Consider the following 27,678-nt stretch of genomic DNA (forward strand, 5'->3'; position numbering starts at 1 on the left):
TCCCACCCGAGTAACATGCCTGTGATATTTTTTTCACAGGACTCGGGAAAGTACTGAGTATACAGTGCTTTATACACACATCGGTGTTTGGGTGACATCAAACTTTGATCGCATGTGCATTTTGTAGGAAGTACATTTTGGTATGAACCAGGCTTAACCCTAATAACCCTAGTGTAAACAAAAAGGTTTTTTTTTTCGGTACATAGGGTTCTCGGATCAGGTTGAGCAGTTACTGTTTTATCCTCAACGCATGCACAGTACTTTTTTTAAATTTCCTACTGGAACGTTTCAGCTTTTTAATTTCAAACCTTCTAATCTCTGCAAATATATAAAAAAAAACAGAGATATTTAGTTCTACTACAAATTGGAATTTACCAGTCCAGTGTAGGGTCAAAGCCACAGAGACCTGTCGCAGAGACCAGTAAACTCCCACATAATTCCTTTCCCCTTGATAAATAAATAGCATTCCCCCTTGTGGGAGTGTACTAAGGCGATCCCTAAGTAAGATACTATGACGCTATGTCTGCCAGGCACTACCCATAGGTCATGAGGCAATCACTTGTAAGGCCAAATCAGAATAAAAACATGTTCTTAAAAAAAACTGGGCGTTTTTTGTTTTGTTTTTGACACCCAACACATTTTTTAAGTTATTCAGCAAGCTATTTTTTGAAGATTTTTTTTTTGTATAATAATAATATAAAGCATTGATAAAGCGCCAAAATCCCCCTTTAAAAAAACAGCTCATTGCGCTTTACATATAAAAACAAGTATAACATTAAAGGCAGTGGACACTATTGGTAATTACTCAAAATAATTATTAGCGTAAAACCTTTCTTGGTAACGAGTAATGGGAAGAGGTTGATGGTATAAAACATTGAGAGAAATGGCTCCCTCTGAAGTGACATAGTTTTCGAGAAAGAAGTAATTTTCCACGAATTTGATTTCGAGACCTCAAGTTTAGAATTTGAGGTCTCGAAATCAAGCATCTGATAGTACACAACTCCGTGTGACAAGGGTATTTTTTCTTTCATTATTATCTCGCAAGTTCGATGACCGATTGAGCTGAAATTTTCACAGGTTTGTTATTTTAATGTTGAGATACACCAACTGTAAAGACTAGTCTTTGACAATTACTAACAGTGTCCACTGCCTTTAACAAGTAGCCAATAAAAATGGGGAAATATATAAAACAACAGTAAGCATTTAACAGTACAAATATTTTGGATCGCTAAAATAATATCCCTTTTTCGTTTAAGCAAAAAAAAGGCGACCTCTCAAAATGGACAGGGAAGAGACGCTAAACATGTTTTCTTTTTTATTTGGCCTTAGGTCTTCCTTGATGTGTATTGCTAGAGCACATAACTAGAGGCTTATAGAGTGCTTCTGTGTGTAAAATGGCACACAGCACTGATGGGGGTGGGTAAGTGCAGCTATGCACAAAATATAAAAGGAAATATAGATCATGAAATCAAAAAGCAGTGCAGACGGGTAGGCTTATGCTTTACTCAGGAGAGAAAAAGAGTTCATGTTCTACACTGGCTGAATACCGTTGCTATAGAAATCGTTCATGAATTAACAAAATGTTAATATTTTTTGAGGAAATAACTAGAAAAATATGCATCTTTTGATATCAGTACCTTATAATTGTAAAATGCCACAAGAATTCTTGGAAACTAATTTTGTTTAACATTTATTTATTTATTTATTTATATATTTATTTATTCATTTATTTATTTATTTATTTATTTACTTTTTGCAGTGGACACTATTGGTAATTACTCAAACTAATTATTATCATAAACCTTTCTTGATTACAAGTAATGGGAAGAGGTTGATAGTATAGAAAATTGTGAGAAATGGCTCCCTCTGAAGTGACATAGTTTTTGAAAAAGAAGTAATTTTCCACGAATTTGATTCCGAGACCTCAGATTTAGAATTTGAGGTCTCGAAATCAAGCATCTGATAGCACACAATTCCGTGTGACCACGGTGCGACAAGCCTGTTTCTCGCAACTTGGACCACCGATTGAGCTCAAACTTTCACAGGTTTGTTATTTTATGCATATATGTTGAGATACACCAAGAGAGAAGACTGGTCTTAGACAATTACCAATAGTGTCCACTGTCTTTAAAGGACGTCGAGTTTCATATGGGAAACAAAAAATAATAATTTAAAAACCTATGACTGGCTTCCTTCTCAGACTTGAAATGAGAATAACAATCATCTACATGTATAAAATTATTATACCTTACTCTTAACCCCTCAAGGTTATAACAACATTTATTAATTATACTATTTTGTTTTTCAAACAGCAAATTTCAATAAAATAATAATTAAAAGATCTACATCTAGAAAGGCTTCCCTCTCAGACTAATGAGAATGAAATCATCATCAAGCCTGACTGACAGAAGTAAACTGTAACCCTACAAAGTTTGTTCAATATTCCTTTATTTAGTTTTCTGAGAAAACAAATAGCAAACTTCAGGAAAACAATTAATATTTAAAAGATCAATGAATGCTTCCCTCTTCGACTAAATAAGGAGACAACTACGTTTGTCAGAGAGCAATGGACTTACATGAGAATTTAACCTTTTTGTAACATTTAAAGGGCACTGGACACTATTGGTAATTGTCAAAGACCAGTCTTCTCACTTGGTGTATCTCATCATATACATAAATGAACAAACCTGTGAAAATTTGAGCTCAATTGGTCATTGAAGTTGCGAGATAATAATGAAAGAAAAACACCCTTGTCACACGAAGTTGTGTGCTTTCAGATGCTTGATTTCGCGACCTCAAAATCTAATTCTGATTCTTGGAATCAAATTCATCGAAAATGACTTCTTTTTTGGAAACTACGTCACTTCAGAGGGAGCCGTTTCTCACAATGTTTTATACTATCAAACTCTTCCCAATACTCGTTGCCAAGTAAGGTTTTATGCTAATAATTATTTTGAGTGTTACCAATAGTGTCCACTGCCTTTACAGTAGGAAAAATATAATGCTTGCATTAAACTGTCTAACAGCTCAGTCCCATATGATCACCTCTAGCCGCTATCCACCAGTGAGTTTCCAGCAGGTAAAATATCTTCATCGGGGCACCGACCCCCCCTTCACCCGTATCCGCCCCATCACCAATCATCCATCTGCTTCAAACTTAATTAGCCTTTAACTTAAAGGGTAAAGATACCTTTTGTAGATCAAGTTTTTGGCCATGACATGAATCCCTACACACTGTGAATGAAGATTATGTAATATGAAGTTTCAGCTTCATTAGTTGTCAGGTTTTTGAGGGGGGAAAAAAAAGTGAAAATCACAGAGCATATTTTCAGGGAGAGTCACGTAATAGTACTGGTAAATACGTATACAAGCTAAAATAATTTTCGAATCATAAAACAAAAAATTATTCTTGTTACTAATTCCTCGAAAACTACAGCACCTCAGCAAGATATACTTTAAGGAAAGCTTTCTACCATCATTATCTTCAAACCGTGTAAGTTTAATGTAAATCTGTGGACAGTGTGTTTTGTGTCCTACAAAAAGTACACAAACCCTTTAAAATAAAAAAGCATTGGATTTTATGAGGGTTTAACTGCCGATTCCTTCACGGTCTGTGGCTGGTGAAGTCACCATAGGGGATAGGAAGAATGCTACGCTCTGATTAGTAAAACGGTCTGGCCAATGACATGCTTGTCAAGACACCAACAACAAGCTCCAGATTGATCTGGAGCTTCTGTCCTGACTAGCGGGCCTGTCCCACCATGGCGTATCGACTGAACGTATGAAAAATATCGAAAAACACTTTGGTGTATGCTGATGTAAGTTATAGGTAAAGTTGGGGATTTGTCGCTTCTGTTAAGAGCACGCTGTGATACGCTGTTAATATTTGAAACACGTCGAGCCTGCGAAAAAAAATATTGAGCATGTTCAAAATTTCTCGCCCTACTAAGGCCAAATAAAAAAAATACCAGTTGATCGTCCGGATTTTTCAAAAAAGAGGAGGATGAGGGCCTTTTTATTTATCATTTATTATTTCTTTTCAAGATGGCCGCTAAGAATTTCAAATCAAACAGGCCACCAATTCTTCAGTTTGAACCCATTGCAAACTTATTTTATACCTATTTGTTGCATGAGGACCTGTGTTAACACTACTATTATTAACAGGGTCGGATTACACTAAAAAGATTCACTAATATTGTTTTATTAAACAGACGGTAACACGTGCTTGAGAGGATCCCGTTAGATTCGGGAAAAGCTTATAGGCCAGTCCTTTTAAAAAGATTGATTTATATTATTTTAAAAAAAAGAAGTTTTTTTACAAAAATTGAAAAATAACAAATAGTAAAAAAAAAAAAGGATGCGGCCGGGGACGATCAACTGTTTTTTTTTTTTATTTGGCCTAAAAGTGTGCTTCACACGTTCTGTGATAAGTTGCCCCTAAGTTCGTGGTACATTAGACATACGTTGACACAGCATATTGCTCCTTTTTTGAAAGGGCAAGGGCACCAAGGCATTTCTCATTGGTAAAGGCCACCCTATGAGGAATTGTACATTTTTACTGGAGCATTTCAAGGGCACCAAGGCAATGACCAGGGGCAACGAGGCAATCGCCTTTGTTGCCTCTGTGAAGTATCAGTCCTGTGACAGTGAGTAACATACGCATTCCGATTGCAGCACTTTAAGCGATACTAAACTGGGTCCACTAATATACGTGCCGCTGTGATGGTCTTCATATTTAACAATGTGCAATAATGGGACCCAGTTATTAATATTTCTTATTAAAGAAATGCTGTTAAATTGCAATTATTCTGCTGGTACGCACTATAAGCAACTTTATTGATGCAATAGATGGAAATTTGCATCAGGGATAAAGATTTTTTTGTTTTTTTACCCAAGGCATTTCTCATTGGTAAAGGCCACCCTATGAGGAATTGTACATTTTTACTGGAGCATTTCAAGGGCACCAAGGCAATGACCAGGGGCAACGAGGCAATCGCCTTTGTTGCCTCTGTGAAGTATCAGTCCTGTGACAGTGAGTAACATACGCATTCATACGATTGCAGCACTTTAAGCGATACTAAACTGGGTCCACTAATATACGTGCCGCTGTGATGGTCTTCATATTTAACAATGTGCAATAATGGGACCCAGTTATTAATAATGCTTATTAAAGAAATGCTGTTAAATTGCATTTATTCTGCTGGTACGCACTATAAGCAACTTTATTGATGCAATAGATGGAAATTTGCATCAGGGATAAAGATTTTTTAGTTTTTTTACCCATTTCCATAGTACACCGATGTGTGATTAGCACTGCATACTCAGTACTTTTCAAAGCTCTGTGAAAAAAATCACAGGCATAAAGTATTAAAGGAACACATTGCCTTGGATAGGTCGAGTTGGTCTTTGAAAAGCGTTTGTGTTCTTATAAAATGCATATGAATAGAAAGATATTTGAAAAGTAGATAATGATCCACACAAGTATCACTCGAAATTGCGTGGTTTTCCTTTTACCTCGTCGACAAACATGGTTGCCCATTTATGGGAGTCAAATTTTTTTGTAAACATCTTTCTAACCATATGCATTTTAAAACAAACAGTTACAAACGCTTTTCAAAGACCAACTCGACCGATCCAAGGCAACGTGTTCCTTTAATTATACTTGGGCGGGATTTGATTAATTGATACAGTTCGTCACATTTTATCCTCTGAATAAACCAACTCAGACATTCATTGATTTTTGTTTTGTTTTACTTGTCCCAAGCTTTCAATTTTTTCCAATCTTAAATTTAACATATTATTTTGATTAAAGTTGAAAGTGTACAAAATAACAAACTACCAACAGTATTTTAAATCTAAACTATTTTGTATAAAACAAATTCAAAAAGAAAAGTAGATTTCATATAAAAAAATGCCATAGAAAGTCTTTGATATTACTTGCTGAGGTGCTTTCTTTTTGAGAAATGAGTGAAACAATTTCACAAAAATAATTGTCATCTCAGTGAAAAGAAAATTGATTAAGCTTGTACAACGGGTTTATGCGAACTCCTGAAAACATTGCTCTGTAATTTTTTGTTTTTTAAACTTGACAACTAATGAAGCTGAAACTTCCACCAAATTACAAACAAAAGGTATCAAAACCCTTTAATGTAGTGATTTGACCACATAGCTAAAAAAAAAAATTGATGTAAATTTGTTTTTAAACTTGACAACTACAGTAATGAAGCTGAAACTTATTCTACATCGTATATCATCTACACACAACTTCATGCACGATGAGTAAATTCATGTCATGTCCAAAAACTTGACCTACAACAGGTGTCAAAACCCTTAAGTGATTTGACCACAATGCTCAAAACAAATTACAGATGTAATTTTGTTTTTTTAAACTTGACAACTAATGAAGCTGAAACTTATTCTACATCGTATATCATCTACATACAACTTCATGCACGATGAGTAAATTCATGTCATGTCCAAAAACTTGACCTACAACAGGTGTCAAAACCCTTTAGTGATTTGACCACAATGCTCAAAACAAATTACAGATGTAATATTGTTTTTTATAACTAGACAACTAATGAAGCTGAACCTTGTACAACATCGTATTGCATGTAGACTTGCATCTTCATTCACGATGAGGGTGGATTCATGTCATTGGCCTAAAACTTGAGGTATGAAATACATCAAAACCCTTTTAAGTAGTGATATGACCACATAGGCCTAAAGGATATTGGTTATAATCCAAGTTGTGCCTGCTATTGACCATTAAGGCATCTGTGGGTGGTTGTTGGTTTCGTTTGGCAGAGGGGGAAATTGAAAATGAAATGTGGGCCAGGACATGATGGTTGAGGGCCAGGACATCCTGTTAAAGGTCGTGGCGACACATATCCAATCTTGATCATGTGATCACTCCCAGAAGAAAATCCTAAATGTTTTTCGCAGGCCCACATTAAAGGGTAAAGATACCTTTTGTCGATCAAGTTTTTGGCCATGACATGAATCCCTACTCACTGTGAATGAAGATGTAGGCCTATGTCATATAATTTTCCTGTATAAGTTTCAGCTTTAATAGGCCTAGGCCGTCAAGTTTTGGAGAAAAAGTATTCGCTTTTTTATAAGTATCAGTACTGGTAAATTATTTCTGTGTTTGCTAAAAAAAATTTTGTCTCGTTAGATGAAATTTATTTTTGTGGCATTGTTTTACTCATTTCTCACAAAATACGGCACCTCAGAAAGAACTATTTTAAGGTAAGCTTTCTGCTATCATTATCCTCAAACCATATAATTAACTGTAAAATGTGTGGACATTGTACTACAAGTATGGAAAGATATCACTTTTTATCCCCCAAAATTTGAATAAAAGAAGCGTTACCGCGGTAATGCTTCTAAGATTGGGTATTCCTTTAGGCAGTGGACACTATTGGTATTTACTCAAAATAATTATTAGCATAAAACCTTACTTGGTATCGAGTAATGGGGAGAGGTTAATAGTATAAAACATTGTGAGAAACGGCTCCCTCTGCAGTAACGTAGATTTTGAGAATTTGAATTTGATTTTGAGGTCTCAAAATCAAGCATCTGAAAGCACACAACTTTGTGTGACCATGGTGAGACAAGAGTGTTTTTTTCTTTCATTAATATCTCGCAACTTTGACGACCGATTGAGAAGACTAGTGTTTGGCGATTACCAATAGTGTCCAGTGTCTTTAAAGTGCAGTGTCACAGTGTGTTTATTTTGCAAAAGAGAGAAATTACAGAAGAGTGAAAAAATAAATAGACAAAACGACAGTTCTTCGACTTGTAGGTCGAACGTCTAAATATTCTCAACTTGTAAATTATAATTGCTTAATTTGTTATGCCTTCAATGAAGACTCTGCTAGGGTCAGCTTGCCATGCCACTAACTATTTTTTTTCTTCTTTTCCAAACCACATTGTTTGAGTCCGAGATCTGACGTTCAAAAGGAAAAATAAAACAGCTGTTGATATTCAGACTGCAATGGCGAGAACCCTTGTGCATATTTAGTTGGTAGCTCTGGTGGAATAAATTGATAACCAATCATTTGTATTGGTCCAATTTTAATATTATAAGTTTGTATGTGGCAAATTAGGTAAGCTGGTTCATATTCTTCATGCGAGTGCGAATGCTAAGCAAATTTTTTTATCACAGGGCTGTTTTCACAGCAGACTCACTGTTGTGAATGATTTTGTTGCAAACTGGTGACGTCAAAATTAGTATCGCATTGCAATCGCAGGGCTTAACTGTGGTGTACAAACTGTGAGAATGTATTCACAAACTCTGTACAGTACATTACATGCAGGCTACACTACATGTTCTACATTTGTACATGTAAATTATGCAAAATTTGCACTCAATTAAAATGTACACTGCATATAGTGCAAACCTGTACCTTCCTCCATGACGTACATGTACATGTAGGTAATGAACATGAAGTGCCTCACCATATCAGATTGTGTACATGGTACATGTGTCATGGTTGGACCACTGAGGAAGAAAATACCTCCATGGTTGGAATGCATACAATTCTCAGCCCCACTGTCACACACAAACAAAAATGACAAGTTGTTTAACTGGACTTCATAATAGAAACCAGATTGACCTCAGCTTGCCTTGCATGAGGTCACCAGTGTGCCTTACACACCATGACCACTGGTAAACAATCACCCAAAGTCTGGCCACTGACATTAAAGGGGCACACACTGAACCTACTGCAAATGTATAGGCCCCTACATGTAGTCTGGTTACTGATGGCAAGGGACACACTGACTATACTGCAAATGAAATACCAGTGTGAAAACTAACATTAAAGGGGCAAATTTACTCTACTGCCAATGAAGGATTCAAGTGATTTGTTACCCTTAAACATACTGACATTAAAGGGGCACACTTACCCTACTGCCAAAGAACAATATATTTATACCAGGCTGGCCATTACTGATATTAAAGGGGCACACTTACCCTACTGTCAAAGAAATATATATTACAGGCTGACCATTACTGATATTAAAGGGGCACACTTACCCTACTGCCAAAGAAATATATATTACAGGCTGACCATTACTGATATTAAAGGGGCACACTTACCCTACTGCCAAAGAAATATATATTACAGGCTGACCATTACTGATATTAAACGGGCATACTGACCCTACTGCCAATATATAAATGTGGCCACTGACATTAAAGGTGCGCATGATATATTGTGGGGGCTGGTTATCTTTATTCACTGAACAAGATAATCCTGCAGCTACAAACAAAAATGTTCTTTGAAAAAAATTACAAACATGAACATTTCAATAACAGATGTTATTTTGCACAATTTATTTCTTGTGAAAAATAAGTAGGACAACTAATTGAGCCCAATGGCTGACCTACATTGGGGTTGTTATAGACTTCAATAGACTATAACTTTGCAAATTGTTTTGAGTGCCAACGATCAGAAATCAGACTTAGGTAGGAAGCACATCATGCCATCAATTAATAGTCACTATAGACCCCTTGTATGTGACGTCACACGCTCAAAAAGCACTCACACTGGGGTCAAAAAGCACCCTCACTGGGTCAAAGAAGCCAAATGATTGGATAGCTGTTCTTTGTGCCTGAAAACGAGTGTAGCGTTTCGCGTTAAAATATATATGCAAGGGGTCTATTGGTTATTACTCAAAACAATTGTTGACAATGGAGAGCTGTTGATAGTACTGTATTGTGAGAAACGGCTCCATCTGAAGTAAAACAGTTTTTGAGAAAGAAGTACCTTCTGACTCAAATATTAAAATACTTCAGGTCTCAACCTTTTATATTAGGCATCTAAAGGCACAATATATTGTTTGTCTTTCATTACTCTCTTTGATGACCTCTTCAGTACAAATTTTCACAGATTTTTTATTTCATGCATGATTGAATAGACCAAGTGAGAATACTTGTCTTTTAAAATTACCAAAGGTGTCCAGTGCCTTAAAAACTAGCAACATACAACAACACTACCTGTTACGCACTACATGTTTTTGTTTTAACAAGTTCGGAAAAGAACTGAGTATACAGTGCTAACCCAAAATTAATATTCTTTATCCCGAAGCAAATTGAATCTATTAAATACATGTAACTCATTGAAACCAACACATCCAGTGATCAATATTTGTCACAATTATTTCCTCTATAATCTCCACCTTCTAATTATTTATAAACTCAACTTGTACTAGTGGTGTGAGAATCAACATAACTACATAAGAGATGTTAAATTTGCATGGGTGTATGGGTTAAAAAAAAAAAAAATTAATATAACTACACAGCAGGCCTGTTTACACAGACTTCGTTTTTGAAAGGGCAGGGGCACCCAAGGCATTTTCTCCTTGGTAAAGGGCACCCCTATGAGGAAATTGTACATTTCTACTGGAGCATTTCAAGGGCACCAAGGCAATGACCAGGGGGCAAGGAGGCAATCGCTTTTGTTGCCTCCGCCAAGTATAAGGCCTGTGGTTGATTCATGCCATTTGATTTTGTTTAGTTGCACAAGGAAGGAGTGAATACTTTGAAACAGAACAAAGTTTGGAGGCACTGCATGATGAGGTATCAATGTGTTACATTAAAGACACTTAACACTATTGTTAATTGTCAAAGGCCAGTCTTCTCACTTGGTTGTCGAAGTTGCTAAATAATAATGAAAGAAAAAACACCCTCGTCAAACGAAGTTGAGTGCTTTCAGATGCTTGATTTCGAGACCTCAAAATCTAACTGAGGTCTCGGAATTAACTACGTTATTTCAGAGGGAGCCGTTTCTCACAATGTTTTATACTATCAACAGCTCCCCATTACATGTTACCAAGTAAGGTTTTATGATAATAATTATTTTGAGTTATTACCAATTGTGTCCACTGCCTTTAAGTTTGCAGTAACACCATGTAACATTTTGATGTGTAGTTTGTGTTCTCTGTCAACTGAAACTGGATTGTACTTGTCCTAACCAGCCAAGGGTTTCACATGTTTTATACACAACTGCACTTCCTTGTTATCTATACACATGTTGCCCTGCACTTTGTGCTCACAAGGGTCGTTTTTCATGGCTCTGCTTACCGTAGTAAGCAAATAATCGGTGCTTACCGAGGCAGGGAAATCTGTCTAATGTCTTTTGCTTGTGTGGGTGCGTACTCCACGTTAAAATTTGAATAAACATTGAGCATAAAAAGCAGGTAAAGCCCAAACAGGTAAAGCCCAACTCTAACTAATCAAAATTAATATTTATCCTTACATTTTATATTATTTTTGGAGGTCGTATTTCAAAAGCCCTCATTTTACAAGTTTTTTTTCAGCTGAGAGTATTTGTTGATATATCCGTCTTTAGAGGCACTAGACACGTATGGTAATAATTGTCAAAGACCAGTATTCTCACTTTGTTTATCTCAATATTTATGCATAAAATAACAAACCTGTGAACATTTGGGCTAAATTGGTCATCGAAATTGCAACCCTTGTTGCATTGCTTTGTGTGGTTTCTGATGCATAAACAAAAGGCTTCAGCTGAACTCTTTTATTATTTTAGTGAGAAATTACCTCTTTCTCAAAAACTACATTAATACTTCAGAGGGAGCCGTTCTTGCAATATTTTTTACTATCAACAGCTCTCCATTGCTTGTTAACATGTAAGTTTTTATGCAAACAAAATGTTTATTACCAAATGTAATTACCAATAGTGTCCAGGGCCTTTAAAACCAGGGTAGGTCTGCATAATGTTAATTGATTAGCTTTCTATCTCTTTTCATACACTGTACATGCCAGCCAGCATTTCGGGCCAGTAAAAATAAAAAAAATATATAAAAATTGTTTCCTTTTTCGACTGAGAGAATTATTATAATAATTTGTTTATTGACTGCTTCGGCTTCCAACTTGACTGCTTCTGTTATACAGGTAGGCCTATACATAAACATTGTTATGTGTGTTGTGTTGTCATTTCAAGGTAGTGGACACTATTGGTATTTACTCAAAATAATTATTCGCATAAAACCTTTCTTGGCAACGAGTAATGGGGAGCTGTTGAATAAAACATTGTGAGAAACGGCTCCCTCTGAAGTGTCGTAGTTTTCGAGAAAGAAGTAATTTTCCATGAATTTGATTTCGAGACCTCAGATTTAGAACTTGAGGTCTCGAAATCAACCATCTAAAAAGCACACAACTCCGTGTGACAAGGGTGTTTTTTCTTTCATTGCTATCTCGCAACTTCATTGACCGATTGAGTTTAAATTTTCACAGGTTTGTTATTTTATGCATGTTGAGATACACCAAGTGAGAAGACTGGTCTTTGACAATTACCAATAGTGTCTACTGTCTTTATGCCTTTGGGAAAGACTCTGATAGGGTCTAAACGTCAGACCATTAACTATGCTTTGCATTGACTACCCTGGCAGGGTTTCACACAGAAACTTTGAATAACTTGCTGTGAAATTAATATCATCAAACGTTCGCACTAACAATTCAGCTGTAAATTTCACCAAACTCTTCCTAACTTGGATTTAGGACGACTTCAGTTCCGTATCCAAAGACGTAGAACGCATCAAACCCATCCTAAGTTAGGACGGGTTACTCGTCCTAACTCGAGATAGGATAAATCCTAGCATTTCGTGAAATCGGCTGCAGTACTAGGCATACAACAAAGTCACCTTGGTCCAGTGGTTAAACTGCAGGACTTGCAATCACAAGGTTTGGGGTTTGATTCCAACATGTACCAAACTAACGGCTGATTTAAAAATGAGAAGAAAAAGTATTGTCGTCTAGTCCTACCGATTCATAATTGTTTGATTTGTGCAAATCATAATCATAGATCACGTTACCAGTTATGGTATAAGTACCATGTATATAAGCTAAAACAATTTTCTTTTCACCGAGACGAAAATCATTTTTTGTGAGTGTGAATTCAGCACCTCAGCAAGTAATATTTTAAGGGAAGCTTTCTACCATCATTTTTTTTCAAACTGTGTAAGTTAAATGTAAATCTGTGGACATTGTGTTTTGTGTCCTACAAAAAAGTATCCAAACCCTTTTAGAAAGTCCCTGGGTGAGTGACCCTAGTGGTCTCCTCTCAGGTTGACCCAAGGTTTATTGAGAGCACTCAAGGACCTTAAGATCAGTGGGTGACCAAGGGGTTAATTCTGCTCCCTTGGAATATCAAGGAATGGCTTGCTACTCAGGGGGCAATTTATTTTGGGAGGGTTTAAATTATAGCACCATTTGGCAAAAGAAGTCATTCACATTGGTGTTTCTTCTCCTGTACTGGTCCATTGAATAAGCTGCTAACAGGTGGGTTTTTTTTTGGGGGGGGGGGGGGGGTAAAAGAGTGAAAGAAATTCCGAAAAAAACACAGAGAAATGAAATTCTTCCATGGTTGGATTGCATTCATTTGAAATTTGGACCGAACCTGTTTCAGATCACGACCTCTAGTAATCTTTACTCATAACATCTTTGGTAATGGTAAAGTAGAGAATAAATAGTGATTACATTACATGTCCTTTGGGCTGGATACAGAGTGAAACGAAAATAACATGGCAGCAACCATAGGTTTGAGTACTTTAACATGCCTGTGAATTGTTTTCACAGGAATTGGGACAAAACTGAGTACTGTTGCTTATAAACATGACTAGGTGTATGGGTAAACAAAACGAAGTGCAGTCTCAAAACCTACTTCTACCCATATGAAGGTAGAAATGTTCTACCAGACACTACCAAGTCTCACGCATTAGGCGTGAGGTGAGACTCGCGCAGTAAAGGTCTGTCTCATGCTCGCACATGCCGCAACCATTTATTACTCACGCATTGGGGCCAGACTGGGAAAAAAATAACAAATAGTGTATGATAAATAAACAATCAACAATTTTCACCGTAGACGAAATGCCAGACTTTTGCCCAACTTATGTTTTAAAACAAAACTGGTAAACATGTAAGAACCAGAACACATAAATAAAATATATAAATTACTGATATCTCCGTGGTTTGAGACTCATGATTTTGTGATCCACCGCATGCGTAACCAACAGCAGGTAGATATTGACAATGCATTGCCATATCGCACACGTGTGTACAAAAAACGCAATCTGCAAAATTTGCACAATCTTCAGATTGCACACAGTTTTTCAGAATCACCAACTTGAGCTGCCACAAACAGAGTGCATATTTGCAGATTGTGCACGGTTTTGCTCTCTCAGCAGATTCAGCTGACAATACGGCAATTCGGCAGAGCACAAAACGTGGATTGCGCACAGGTTTGTCCCAATTCGTTCAATGCACTCCGCGAGCGAAGACTCAAAACAATAGGCAGAAACAGTGAGCGGGAGGATTTTGGACATCATTTTAGCAGGAAATTTATCTTTTTCGGGGAAATAATCTGACACAATCGTACCTGCACATTGCAGCAACTTCTCATGTGTACCATGTGTGTTTGAAGCATACTGAAGGTTTATGATGCATTTCATGAAACACATTTTTTGTCCAAAAAAAGAAGAAGACTTTTTTTCTTTTTCTTTTTTCGGGCGGCGGTTCCGTTTTTATCAGAGAAAAAAATGAATATATATATGTTTTTAGGGGGTGGGAGGGGCTTTGAAAAATCTCATGCATAGCTGGCCTCTGATTCTGAACTTGGCATCTCTGCATCTACATGTACTAAGCACAGTTTGTTCTGCAGTAGTAGGTTCAAAGCAGCTTAGCTGAAATCTAGAAGCCAGGTGAATTTGACTAATTAAATACTAACACTAGGCTTGCACAGGATGCAGTCTAATTTAAATATTACTGTACACCTAGCAAGGTTAGTAATAGTAGTCTGGTAGTTAGCAGGTTCAAAGCAGCTTAGCGGAAATCTAGAAGCCAGATATAATGACTGTCACTAAATAGGAAGATACTCGCACAGGGTACAGTCTAATTTAAATATTACTGTACACTCTAACTTAGTTAGCAGGTTCAAAATCAGCTTAGCTGAAATCTAAGATCCAGGTGAATTAACTTTCCCTGAATAGGAAGGTATTATTATCCCACCTCCCTAAAGCAGGACTTGGTCCTGAGCTATTGTAGAAGACATTCCTCAGGATTACCAGACCAGACTAAATAGGACTCCAAGACACCGCAGGATTTGCATACATGGAGACTGGATAATAGGGGAGGCAGAGATACCTGGATGATGCAAGGTCTTTCGTGGAGATAGAGGTAACTGACCTCTTCAAAAGTGATGTTGTTGATCATTAGCTTGCCTTTAGTGGCCAGCGTGTTGTGGAAGAGCGAGCGGATGAAGAGCACCTCACTCAAACTCTGGTGTATATAACAGCCCAATGCTCTCGCTCCTCTCTTGTACATAGTTATTTATTTATTATTTCCTTTAAGATTATATATTATATTGTTTCTGTACAATTTAATGGCTGTAGATTTTGTTACATTTCTGTGCACTGTTTAATTCTCACAATTCTTTTTTTTTTTTCAACAAGAGTATAGAATAAACGTAATATTGAATTGAATTGAGTTGAATTAAAATTGAACTGAATTGAAATAGTGCACAACGTTTTACTTTTCTTTTATTTCACACCTTCATCTGTTGTCACCAACACACCAGGGCCCAATTTCATGGCTCTGTAAGCACAGAATCGGCGCTTACGGAAGCAGGGAATTCTGTGCTTACGGCAAGCGTATTTCACGGGCAAGCGGCGAATTTGGGCTTCTGCGCGTGCGTACTCCACGTTACTAGGCATTCTATGCTTACAAGGCTAGCGCAGAAATTCGGCGCGTGCACATAAGCGGGAATCGCGATCGTAAGCGCAGAATTCGGCGGTAAGCAGAGCCATGAAATTGGGCCCAGTCCATCCCAGTTAAGCTTCCTACATGAGCTGTATTTGAAAGGGATTGTTTTACACAAGTTTTAAAACGGGTGTTTCTGTTCAGCAGAGTGTGGGTTCGATTTCAAGTCGTGACACTTGTCACCTTTAGCAAGATACTTAAAACCATTATTGCTGCATCCTTCGGATGGGACATAATGGAACCCAGTGCACTTATTGTAAAGAGAAGGGGGCTCCCTTTAAAAACCATTAATGGTTAAATACAGTTTTGCTAAAATAATTTTCCTCTCACCGAGACGGAAAATATTGTTGTGACATTGTTTACTCATATCTCAAAAACTACAGCACATCAGCAAGTAATATTTTCAGGGAAGCTTTCTATATACATGTACCACCATTATCTTTAAACCACGTTTAATGTAAATCTGTGGACATTGTGTTTTGAGTCCTACAAAAACTACCCCAGCTTTTGATCTCAACTCTTTGTGAAATTGATTCCATGGAAAAGCCCTTAGCAAAACAAAAATGGCCTTGCCCTCTCAAAGATGAAATTCCAGGCCTGAAAACAAGTCCAGCATATAAATCACAGTGTTGCAGTTGGACTAGCTCACTGCACAAATTCCTCAAACGACAGCAGTTAAACAGGGGTCCTTTGCATCATTGTAAAATGTAGCAATATTTGACAAGATTTCACAAGAACAAAACTTGTTGTCCTTTCACACAAGGTACATGTAAAATTTTACAACCACGCTACAATTAAGCAGGGGACACTTGCCTAATTGCTCTCGTGTGAAAGGGGCTATAGTTTACCCATGTTTGTATGAGAGCTGTGTCAGTGTGGCATGTGTGACTTTCTATACCTCGCTGAGATTTTAAATCCCTGACCGACAACGCCACCATCAGTATACATGTAATAGGAGGGAGGACTCACCGTTTCCCCCATGTCAGCTCTAGGTGTATTGTGGTCGGGCAGGGTTTGTTGTCTGTCCTTCACTTATTCTTCTTCGCGACACGAGGGATTTGCTGACATTTTTTTTATAAACAGGATTAACAATGGCATAGCATTAATACCCATTATGGTTTACTCAGCAAAGGTACAAAAAAATGGTATTGCATTTGTGAGCTTTGAATTCGGTTTTATGGATGCATCTTATCGTGGCCAAGCCCTGCGAACGTGACTGGCACTCTTTGGCAAACCCAACAACAGTCAGGGTCAGTCGTGCTATATTTGTTGTAAACAAGGAGACATTTGTACACCTGTATACATTGACTAGTGTTAAGGCAGTGGACACTATTGGAAATTACTCAAAATAAATATTAGCATAAAAACCTTATTTGGTAACAAGAAATGGGGAGCTGTTGATAGTATAATACATTGTGAGAAACGGCTCCCTCTGTGACGTAAGAAATTCTGCTTTGCACGAAGTATTCACAGGATGTATGAACTGGGCTTTTCTTAACAGAACTTCTTTTTATTTTTTTGTCAAAAACACAGACCAGGGCACTCCATCATTTCAGCCCTGAGACAGGTAGCTGACAATCACCTCCCTGCATCAAGCCTGGCCTTGGGCCATACCAGTTCCTATGGTCTTCCTCTTGGGAAGTGCAGTTAAAACTTCACACCATCTTAAAGAGACATGTTGCCTTGGATGGGGAGAGTTTGCCCATGAAAAGCGTTTGAAACCGTTAATTATGAAATGCAACGGTTAGAAAGATGTTTTAAAAGTAGAATATAACGATCCACACAAATACGCTTCCAAATTGCATGGTTTTCCTTTTACTGTACGTCGGAACTAACACGATACGCCAATTTGTGGAATCAAATTTTTGACTTCACAAAATGGTCGACCGTTTAAGTTTGCAGAGTAAACGGAAAAACATGCAATTTCGAGGCATATTTGTTTGAATTGTTATTTTCTACTTTTAAAATATCTTTCTAACCATGAATTTCACAACAAACACTTCTTATAGACCACTCGCCCGATCCAAGGCAACATGTCCCTTTAAGATTGCCCGCCTGCAGGCACCTGCTCGTGAACACTTTGCTAATTTGCCATGTCCATATTTTAATGGGTTGTTTTTTTGTGCGGCAATCTTAGGATAATTACACCATTTAACAGTTAAATCCCTTGAGGTTCGGTCTTGTTATCAGTGTCTTAGCCAGGAATTTGGAAAGTGGGAGTGCAAACTGAAAAAGTGTGAGTGCAACCTAAAATCACTACAAAAAATAGAAACATTGTGTGCGTAGCACACAACACGAGCGCGCAGCGCCAAGTCTCTCTCCCCCCCCCCCCCACACCCTTAAGTGCCCTGGAAGCTCTGGCTACTGTAGGTGCTCTCTGGTGGTTTCTGATGCATTTGTGGTACCTTTTTCTGTTACAAGTAAACTATATTGATTTTATTTTTGTTTTGTTTTCAACTTGAAAGTTGTAAACTGATCAACGTCCACTATACATTATTAAACTGTATAAAATGTTTCTGGGTCAATATTAGGCAAGTTCAAAGCAGTTACTTGGACCATGGAGCTTGGACCCATTTAGCCTGAAATGATTCAAAAGCGATACAAATAATGCAGTACAAGTTTGCTGTCAACAAAATATTTTTGGGCATGTGTTACTCTTGATACAAATTTTGCTTAAAGACTAAAAAAAATGAAGAGGTATTGAAGAAATTAAGAGTTATCATTTACTAATGTAAGTTTTCTATCCATTCTTGTCCATTCGATTTAAGAACTATAGGCCTAAGGTCAAGAAGCTGATAATAGTTTTTGTATTTATTTTAAAACAAATCAATTAGTTAATGTAAAACAATGATTCACACAAGTATTTGCAACCAATCAAAATGCCAAGAGTGATTTACATGTACCATAATTGTTTGCTTAATTTAAACTGACTGATCATGGTAATTAATATTTTCCTTAGTATTTTTTTCATAACGTTTAAGTCTTATATGTTGTTTAATTGTTGAAACTGGGTCAAAGGCAATTTGTAAACAGTCTGCGGAGAATAAAGAACAAACAGTTACGAAAGACAGTGCCATTTAAGTAGTTCCACTGGGCAAAAAAACGTACCATGCATTGAAAAATAAATTTGGGAGGTCTACAGCAAAACCGACTTGATATTTGTAAAGAAACATGAACCAGTTTTTAAACCTTTTGAGCGGAAAATAAACATCGTTTTGTCAACTGCATTAACACCCAAGAGATGCAAACATTGAAATCCAAAAAAGTCTCGATGTTTCAAACAAACTCTACAACGAACAAACGATGTGCCCTTGAATTTCTAGAAGGAAAAAAGATTGTCATGTTTGCCGCCGTCGAGTTGGGAAAAACTGCGGAACCAATCTACAAAGCAACTGCAGAATGTATGCGGTAAAAGGTTCACTGCGCCGCGTGTCACTCAGTTACCGATACTGACGTCATAGTAGAAAAATCCAGTGCGTGATGGTTTGTACGATCGTGGAGATGAGATTGGTACCTAAAATAATCTGAACGAAAACGCGTGTGAATTTGCCTCTATCATACCACGCGTGCATGGAGTTCATGCTGCCTGCTGATGACAGTCGATGATGACGACTGACTGTTTGTGCGTTGTGTTTTGTGTGGTCGCAATGTGGTCAGCGTTTTCGAGGCAACTTCGAGCGATTGTTTTATGGTTGCGTCGTTGAAATTTTGATTCAAAAAGAAGAAGGAAATCTGGTAAAACCAAATCTAATTTTACTCACTGCTGTTTTTAAACTGTTCAACAACAAAAAAATAATAAAAGAAGTTCAGTAATTTTCACTGAAATTATAAGACAGCACGGCTTCACCCAAGCCGTGCATCAAATTTTTGCCCGTGTTTTCAGCCCAACTGGCCGTGCTAACACGGCGTGCACAGCTCGCGAGCTAACACGTTGCTTGTTATCGATACTCATTCCTCTCATTCTTCGTTTTTTTTTTTTTTTCTTTTTTCGAAATGGCGGTAACTTGAACGGGAAATTTTCACCTTTATTCGAACCCTTGTTGCAGAGATCAGGGAGACTGGGATTAAGTTATAAAATTGTTATAGGTGATGTTTTGTTTATTTGTCTATTGTATAGCTATTGTTTTGTTTCATATGCATGAAATAATATACCTCAAATTTGGGCTTAATTGGTCATCAAAGTTACAAGAAAACAATGAAAGAAGAAACACCATTGTTGTATAGAATTGTGTGCTTTTACAGATGGCCCAGGAAAGGTTCAAGCATGAATCCTCTCTCAACTAGAATAAATGAATCTGAACACTGCCTGTACATGTAATTCCCTTCTTGGAAAGAGAAACAATGTCCTTTTCAAGTCTCTTTTTTGCCGGTTACAGTTCTCAGGAAAATGTATTCACTAAGAAGCCGTGTGAACTGATTGTTCCTACCGATTGCACACAATTCCTTTTAGAATTGTCGCAAGAATTTGACACATAGTTCTCTTCGGACTCCTTTCATTTCTCTAAACTCTCTTCAAGTCCTACTTTATAGTCTTTATAAGAAGCACTAGTCTTTATACAAAGCAAATAAAGGGGAAACAAATTATTTGATTTATTTTCCCACAATCACTCAGATCTGTAAAAGATAAGAAGAAAAAAAAGGAGGGGAAAAAAAATGAAAAAAAAATGGAAAAAAAGGGGGAAAAAACGAAAAGAAAGGGGAACTGCAGCACTGCTTCTCAACATTTCCTACCCTCTGAAATAAAAGATGAACAAGGAAGGACTTACCAGGCGGGTATAAGATCTCAGAGTTGACGTCAATAGCATCTCATTTGCATAATTACAACACTACTAGTCCGTTCTCCTGAGCCGAAATGCAAGGACGCAATCAGCAAGATCTGCATATATAAAAGAGAGTATTGACAAAAAAAGGTTAAATTTTTACTTTTTGATTTCTGTCATTTGCGTGACACTAGCACTTTGTTAGGCCAAATAAAAAATGTTGATCGTCCCCGCCTGCATCCTCTTTTGGGCCCGCTTCCTATTTTTTACCATTATTTTTCGATTTTTGTATAAAGAAAAATTAACAAAAAAGATTATTATTATTATTTTTGTTTAAATTGATCTTTTCAAAAGGACTGGCCTAAAAGCTTTTCCCGAATCTAATGTGATGCTCACGAACATGTGTAACCGTCTGTTTCTACCACAAATGTTTTTGGTGTAATCCGACCCTGTTTATGTGTTAACACAGGTCCTCATGCAACAAATAGGTATAACATAAGTTTGCTATGGGTTCAAACTAAAGAATTGGTGGCCTGTTTGATTTGAAATACTAAGCGGCCATCTTCAAAAAAATTATAAAAAATAATAAATAAAAAGGCCCTCATCCTCCTCTTTTTCCAAAGAAACGGACGATCAACTGGTCGAGTTGGTCCTTGCAACACATACTGTAATAAAAGTTTGTTATAAAATCGGTATGGTTAGAAAGATGTTGTTAAAGTAGAATACATTGATCTACACAAATATGCCTCGAAATTGCATGGTTTTCTTTATACCTCGTCGACTAACAAGGTCGGTCATTTACGGAAGTCAAATTGTTGACTCCCGTTTAATGGCTGAACTTGTTTGTTCGCAGAGTAACATGAAAACCACACAATTTTGAGGCAAATTTGTGTGGATCATTGCACTCTACTTTTAAAACATCTTTCTAACCATATGCATTTCATAACAAACGGTTTTAAAACGCTTTTTATAGACGAAATTGTACGATCCAAGGCAACGTGTTCCTTTAATGTTGAAGTACTAAGTATTGTGTAGGGTGAGGCAGAGTACACTCAGCAATCAGCATAAAGAACTTCGAACTTTTTAACATTAAAGAGTATGTATTTTTTGATAAAGAATGGTCTTTTTAAAGGATCATTACAGAATTGGTTTTTGCTAACAAAACAGTTGCTGGCAGTGTAAGCGCTTTATGTAATCCATCATATACATAAACTGACAAACATGTAGAAGTTTAAGATTGATCGTCCATCTGGGTCACGAGAGAATAGTGAAAAACCGAATACAAATTTTGCATTGCATCGATGCCAAAACAAAAATGAATAAAACGCTCACTGAGCGATAAACTCCAAACGCGAAATTAGATTGTTTATTTCTCATCAAATATGACATTTTAGACAGGAATATTTCAAGGGATGTTTTCTACTGTCATCCTCATTAGACCGTGTAAGTTTTATGTAAAAATGTGATCTTCACGATTTTTGTTTCTTACCAATTCTGTAGCATTCCTTTTATGGCACTTGACAGTGGTAATTGTCAAAGACCAGTATTCTCACTTTGTGTATCTTAACATGCATAAAATAACAAAAACATGTAGGTGAAAATTGCAAGAGAATAACACAAGAAAAAACCCTTGTTGCACAAATTTGTGTGCCTTCAGATGCACAATAAAAAGTACATCAGCTGAAGTATTTTATAATTTTTTGCGTCAGAAACTACCTCTTTCTCAAAAACTATGTTGCACTTCAGACTCAGACGAGAGCCGTCTCGCACAATGTGTTATACCATCAACAGCTCTCCATTGCTAAGTATCAAGTAAGTTTTAATGATAGAAACAGCTATTTTGAGTAATAATTTACAAGTTGTGTCCAGTTCCTTTAATATGTCTCTTTACTCATAATGGAAACTTCACAGTTTTGTTTTTGTTTTTTTTTACGACCAAAAAAAAAAAAAAAAATAGAATCACAAGAATCATTTTAGTAGGAGGAGGGGGGGGGGGGGTGGCTACACAGCTGAGTAGTTTTCACATCCGCAAGTCAGCTTTTTATTTTCATGTTGTCTGTTTTCAGTCTAGCACATCCAGTGACAATTAATAATGACTGAGGCAGGTCAGTGGGATAGAAGACAATTTCCTTTCTCATATTGTTGACGTACATCCATTTCCATGCTAGGCTCCCTTATGGAAATACAAATTAAAGGCCCCTTCACATGGTACAAGAATCAATTTCTGCTCTGGCAATCAGCGATAACAAACTGTGTATATATGAACTGATTTATGATGCGAAAGCGAAGTTGCATTGAAATAGAGCTCTGCTTCCAGTGCTATTTTGCAAACTTCTACCAAAAAATCTGGAGTGGTTATGTCCATGCAGGAAGAATAATCCCAAATAGAAATATAACATTTAGCATCTCAGATTCAAATTTTATTATTTGTATAAATTCACATAAATCACTTTATTTAGACGTGAAATGTTTTTAAAAACTTTGTATGATATTGAAAGCTGCTCCATGCTTCTAACCAAATAATTGAATTGGATGGGAATTGCGGACCATCAACAGGGCACTGACCAATTGGAGTTTAAAGACCTTTCTCATTCATGCAGAGCACCTACAGTCCTAGCCTAGACACATGTAGGCAGGCCTGTGTATAGCGATTGATTTGCAGTTAAAATCAATCTTAGCTCTTTGTGAAAGATACATCTTCAGGGAGGCATGTGAAGGCGATTGCCTCTATGCCCCCTGGTTGTTGCCTTGGTGCCATTGAAATGCTCTGATAGTAGAAATTTAGAAATTTCCTCATAGGGTGCCCTTTACAAAGGAGAATTTATGTCCTGTGCCCTTGCCAATAAAAAAACAAAAACAAAGCAGACAGACCTTTGTAGGCAAACATTGTTGGTACATTGTGTGTACAAAAGTAACCATAAATACATTTAACAATCCTCAATAAAAGCAAAAACAAACAAGCAAACAACCAATTGCTCACCCCAAGCAAACAAACAAACAAACAAACAAACAAACACCCCCCCCCAAAAAAAACAAAAAAAACAAAACACACAAAAAAACAAAGGGAAGTGAATTTTGTATTGTACCAAGCAAACAAAATGCACACAAACTTGCTGGTTGTTCTTGTTGGCACACATGTTCGCACGATAGAAGCTTTTTACTTTTTTTAGGAAAAATGTTTGCCCAGGGCCAGTTTTTCGAATGGTTGTTTGTTATATTCAGGTTTCAAATCAGCTGTGCTTTATTGTATTCATAAATTGTACTGTATTTACAATCCAACTAAATTCATAAATGCTTTCTATAATTGCAGTTAGAAAAAGATAAATTAATAAACAAAATAATGAACAAATACAAATGGGAAAAAAAAATTGCTCTTTTAAAAAAGAAAATTAAAGGCAGTGGATACTATTATAATTGGTAATAATAACTAATAACTCAAAATAATTATTATCATAACACCTTTCTTGATTACGAGTAATGGGGAGACGTTGATAGTATAAAACATTGTGAGAAACAGCTCCCTCTGAAGTGACGTAGTTTTCGAGAAAGAAGTAGTTTTCCACGAATTTGATTTCGAGGCATCAGATTTAGAATTTGAGGTCTTGAAATCAAGCATCTGAAAGCACACAACTCTTCTGTGTGTGACAAGGGTGTTTTTTTCTTTCATTATTATTATCTCCCAACTTCGGCGACCGATTGAGCTCAAATATATAACTTAATACGTAGTGTCGGTTAAACTACACTTTTCAAACTATTCAAGCACAGTTTGTCTGTTTTTTTCCCCAAGGCAAAAAGAAAAATCTGAAATCAGACTTGAGCAGAAAAAATATCATGCTTGTACGCAAATTAAAATGAGGAGAAATATCAATGTGAAAGTTGATAAATATTTAGATTTTTTCTGACACTTAAAAAGGAGCCACGGTCACTCTTAAAAAAGTTGTCCTTTCCTCCGGACCCATTAGCCAAAAAGAAAAAAGGAAGTAAAAAATAAAGAATGGATAAAAGCATCCTGGAGAAGCAGTCCCGTTACAAATTAAATACAGCAATTATTAGAGCTTCGTTGTCAATGTCATTTGCACTAAATGTGACAGCGTGTGAAACATACACAAGGCCTCTCATGGCCACTGCCTCACAACATTGCCCCGTATAAATTTAAAGGGAGGTTTTTTTTTGACGAGGGATGCTTCTGCGACAGTAAGTCATTTTCAGCACTTGTAGCGCACATCCAAAGTACAGTCGTAGACACTGAGGGACGACCGTCCTCAAAGCCAACGCACACGCAGATGACGCAAATGTCATCAATACCGTCGCAGAACCATCAGTCGTCGAAAGACTAAATCTCTCTAATGTCACAGCGCGACAGATGCAGAGTATTTTGTTTAAATCTTGCATTCCGAGCGAGTTTGTGTACGTTAGTTACTCACAAGGCACATCCTGGCTACCTATCCAGTCATTGTAAGTCATCGGACGGGGTGGAAATATTACCGATCTTCTTCCTGTTGATGTAGAGCTATGTGTTGAAATAATGAAAGCTATACTATCTATCCAGGCTTGCTCTTAAGGTTGGTAAGTAGCCAAGCGGGCTAATAAACTTTGGGTCAACTTTCCACCAAGAAGTTTAAGTAGCCCTGAGTTTTAAGGGAAGGTACACCTTTGGTAATTGTCAAAGACCAGTATTCTCACTTGGTGTATCCCAACATTAGCATAAAATAACAAGCCTGTGAACATTTGAACTCAATTGGTCATCGGAGTTGCGGGAATGAACACCCTTGTTGGACGAACTTGTGTGCTCTCAGATAGGAATAAAAGACTTCTAGCTAGTCTTTTAATATTTTAGTGAGAAGTTAACTCTCTCTCAAAATATATGCTACTTCAGAGGGAGCCGTTTCTCAGAAAGTGTTGTAAACTATCAACAGCTCTCCAATGCTCATTACCAAGTCAGTTTTTAAGTTAATATTTATTTTGTTTTGAGTAATTACCAAACATGTACCTTCCCTTTAAACATGTCATAAATGTGTCTTTCTGATGCATTAATGGTAGCAATCACAACCCGTATATTAAATAGAAAGTTACACTCATTGACTGTAACTTTCTGTCACTCAAACACTCAAAAATAAACTAACGTTAATTGTTTTTTTATTCACATCTGAATAGAAGAAATATGAGCATTTTAAAAAAGTAGGTTACGCAGTTTCTAGTTGCCCAAAGGGCATGTTGAGAGGTGGTGTTTACTAGCCCATAGCAGTTTTTACAAGACAATGTATGCTGGGGTAGTGTTAAAGGCAGTAGACACTATTGGTAATTACTCAAAATAGTTATTAGCATACAAACGTACTTGGTAACGAGAAATGGGGAGAGGTTGATGGTATAAAACATTGTGAGTAACGGCTTCCTCTGAAGTGATGTAGTTTTCAAGAAAGAAGTAATTTTCCACGATTTTGATTTCAAGACCTCAAGTTTAGAATTTGAGGTCTCGAAATCAAGATTCTGAAAGCACACAACTTCGTGTGACAAGTGTTTTTTTTTCTTTCATTATTATCTCGCAAATTCGACGACCGATTGAGCTCAAATTTTCACAGGTTTGTTATCTTATGCATATGTTGAGATACACTAAGTGAGAAGACTGGTCTCTAATAATTACCAATAGTGTCCAGTGTCTTTAAGGGCAAAACCAGCTATCCATGACAACGCACCCCCCTCCCCAACATGTAGTAGTGTCAGCCCATTGTATGTCTCAGAGCATAACCTGAACATTATGCATCTTTGCTTACCAAACCACAACCAAACCTAGCCACAGCTGTGTCAAATTTGCAGTATTTTTGCAGGCCCTCCCATTACCTGTTCATCCTCTGTCAAGAACAGTTAAATGGACTCACTGTGTAATCCAAACCCACCATAGGATATTACACGGAAATCCTCCATTCAATGCAATCAATGTGTAAGAATGTTCAATGCACAAACCCCATAGCAACAGAAGCCCCAGGGGTCTGTTTTGGGTCAGGGAGCCTGACCTTTAACAGGGACCATCTTTAATTGAGGGAGTTCTTGACTTGGGGGAAAATATAGTGAAGTCTGATTATCCTGCTTACTGTTTTGGGTGTCAAATATAGATACAAGTATTAGTATGAACTTAGGCTTTACATAATAAATGTTTGTTAAAGAGGAAATTTATGTATCTCTACTTACCTGTGGAAATGTCCTTAAATAATGTGGTCATTAAAGAAACAAGTTGCCTTGGATCGGTCGAGTTGGCCATTGAAAAGCATTTTTAAGCGTTTGTTATGAAATACATAAATGATTACAGGCCTCAACCTTTAGCTTCAGAGGGGCAAGGCCACTTGGCCTCAAAAGCTCTAAAAAAGAAAGGGGCACCAAGGCCAACTGAAAGGGCACCAAGGCCATTTTCAAACCTTTATTTGTTGATGATTATGTTAATAAACTTTCCAACCCATATTTATTTCATTGTCGCTGTTTACATGCTATGCAACTGAAATTAAATAAAAGTTTAAAAATATTTGTTTCTGAATTATTTACAGTTTTTTTGCAGCACTCGAATTGCAAACGATTACCCCAGTAATTAACTTGCCCCATTTTACCCCTTACCCCCTCCCCTTATTCATCGACTTAATTAAACTCCCATCGCTCATCTGAAAACAAATCATTGCTCCAGAACAAAGAATTGTTGAAAAAATTATACAGAAAAAAATATTAAGAAAATTAGTTCCCTGCATGCCAATCTGAAGAAAAAAAGAACAATTGATCAATTGGTCTCTGGCTCACCACTACCGCACAACTCTGCACGACAAACGAGCCCCACCAAGCCTACGCCAAAAACCCACCAACAACCGGTGGCTCAGCTAAATCCGATGATTTTGAATTTTTTTTTCTATTTCTATTATACAAATATGATTATGAAAATTAAAAACGAACCCCTTAGCACAAAATAATTGGCCTAGCATTTAGCTAAACTATGAAGTGGTATTTTGCCTGCCACGCTAGACTGCGCTAAATAAATACTATAACAATGTAAACAAACGCACCTAATTAAAGAATGCTTCTAAAGTTGGCACTTTGCTGCCACCACTCCAGCCCTTTCGCCTTCCTGCTATTTTTTGCATCTTTTGTGGGATGGCA

General features: G+C 37.0%; 1 protein-coding gene across 9 annotated transcripts in view; it reads right to left on the reverse strand.

Moving 5' to 3' along the window:
* The window catches only part of LOC117300661 (nuclear receptor coactivator 2-like), a 95,731-nt gene that overhangs the window by 62,579 nt on the left and 5,474 nt on the right, over nucleotides 1-27,678 (reverse strand). For 8 of the 9 annotated variants that reach the window (XM_033784369.1, XM_033784364.1, XM_033784363.1 and 5 more), the window contains exon 2: nucleotides 20,551-20,660. The gene's annotated coding sequence lies outside the window, so the exon portion shown is untranslated. Of the gene's footprint in view, nucleotides 1-20,550; nucleotides 20,661-24,968; nucleotides 25,041-27,678 lie in introns of all 9 variants that reach the window. The other variant, XM_033784358.1, reaches the window with a different exon arrangement.

The sequence above is a fragment of the Asterias rubens genome, chromosome 16 (genome assembly GCF_902459465.1).
Source record: "Asterias rubens chromosome 16, eAstRub1.3, whole genome shotgun sequence".
Lineage (NCBI taxonomy): Eukaryota > Metazoa > Echinodermata > Asteroidea > Forcipulatida > Asteriidae > Asterias > Asterias rubens.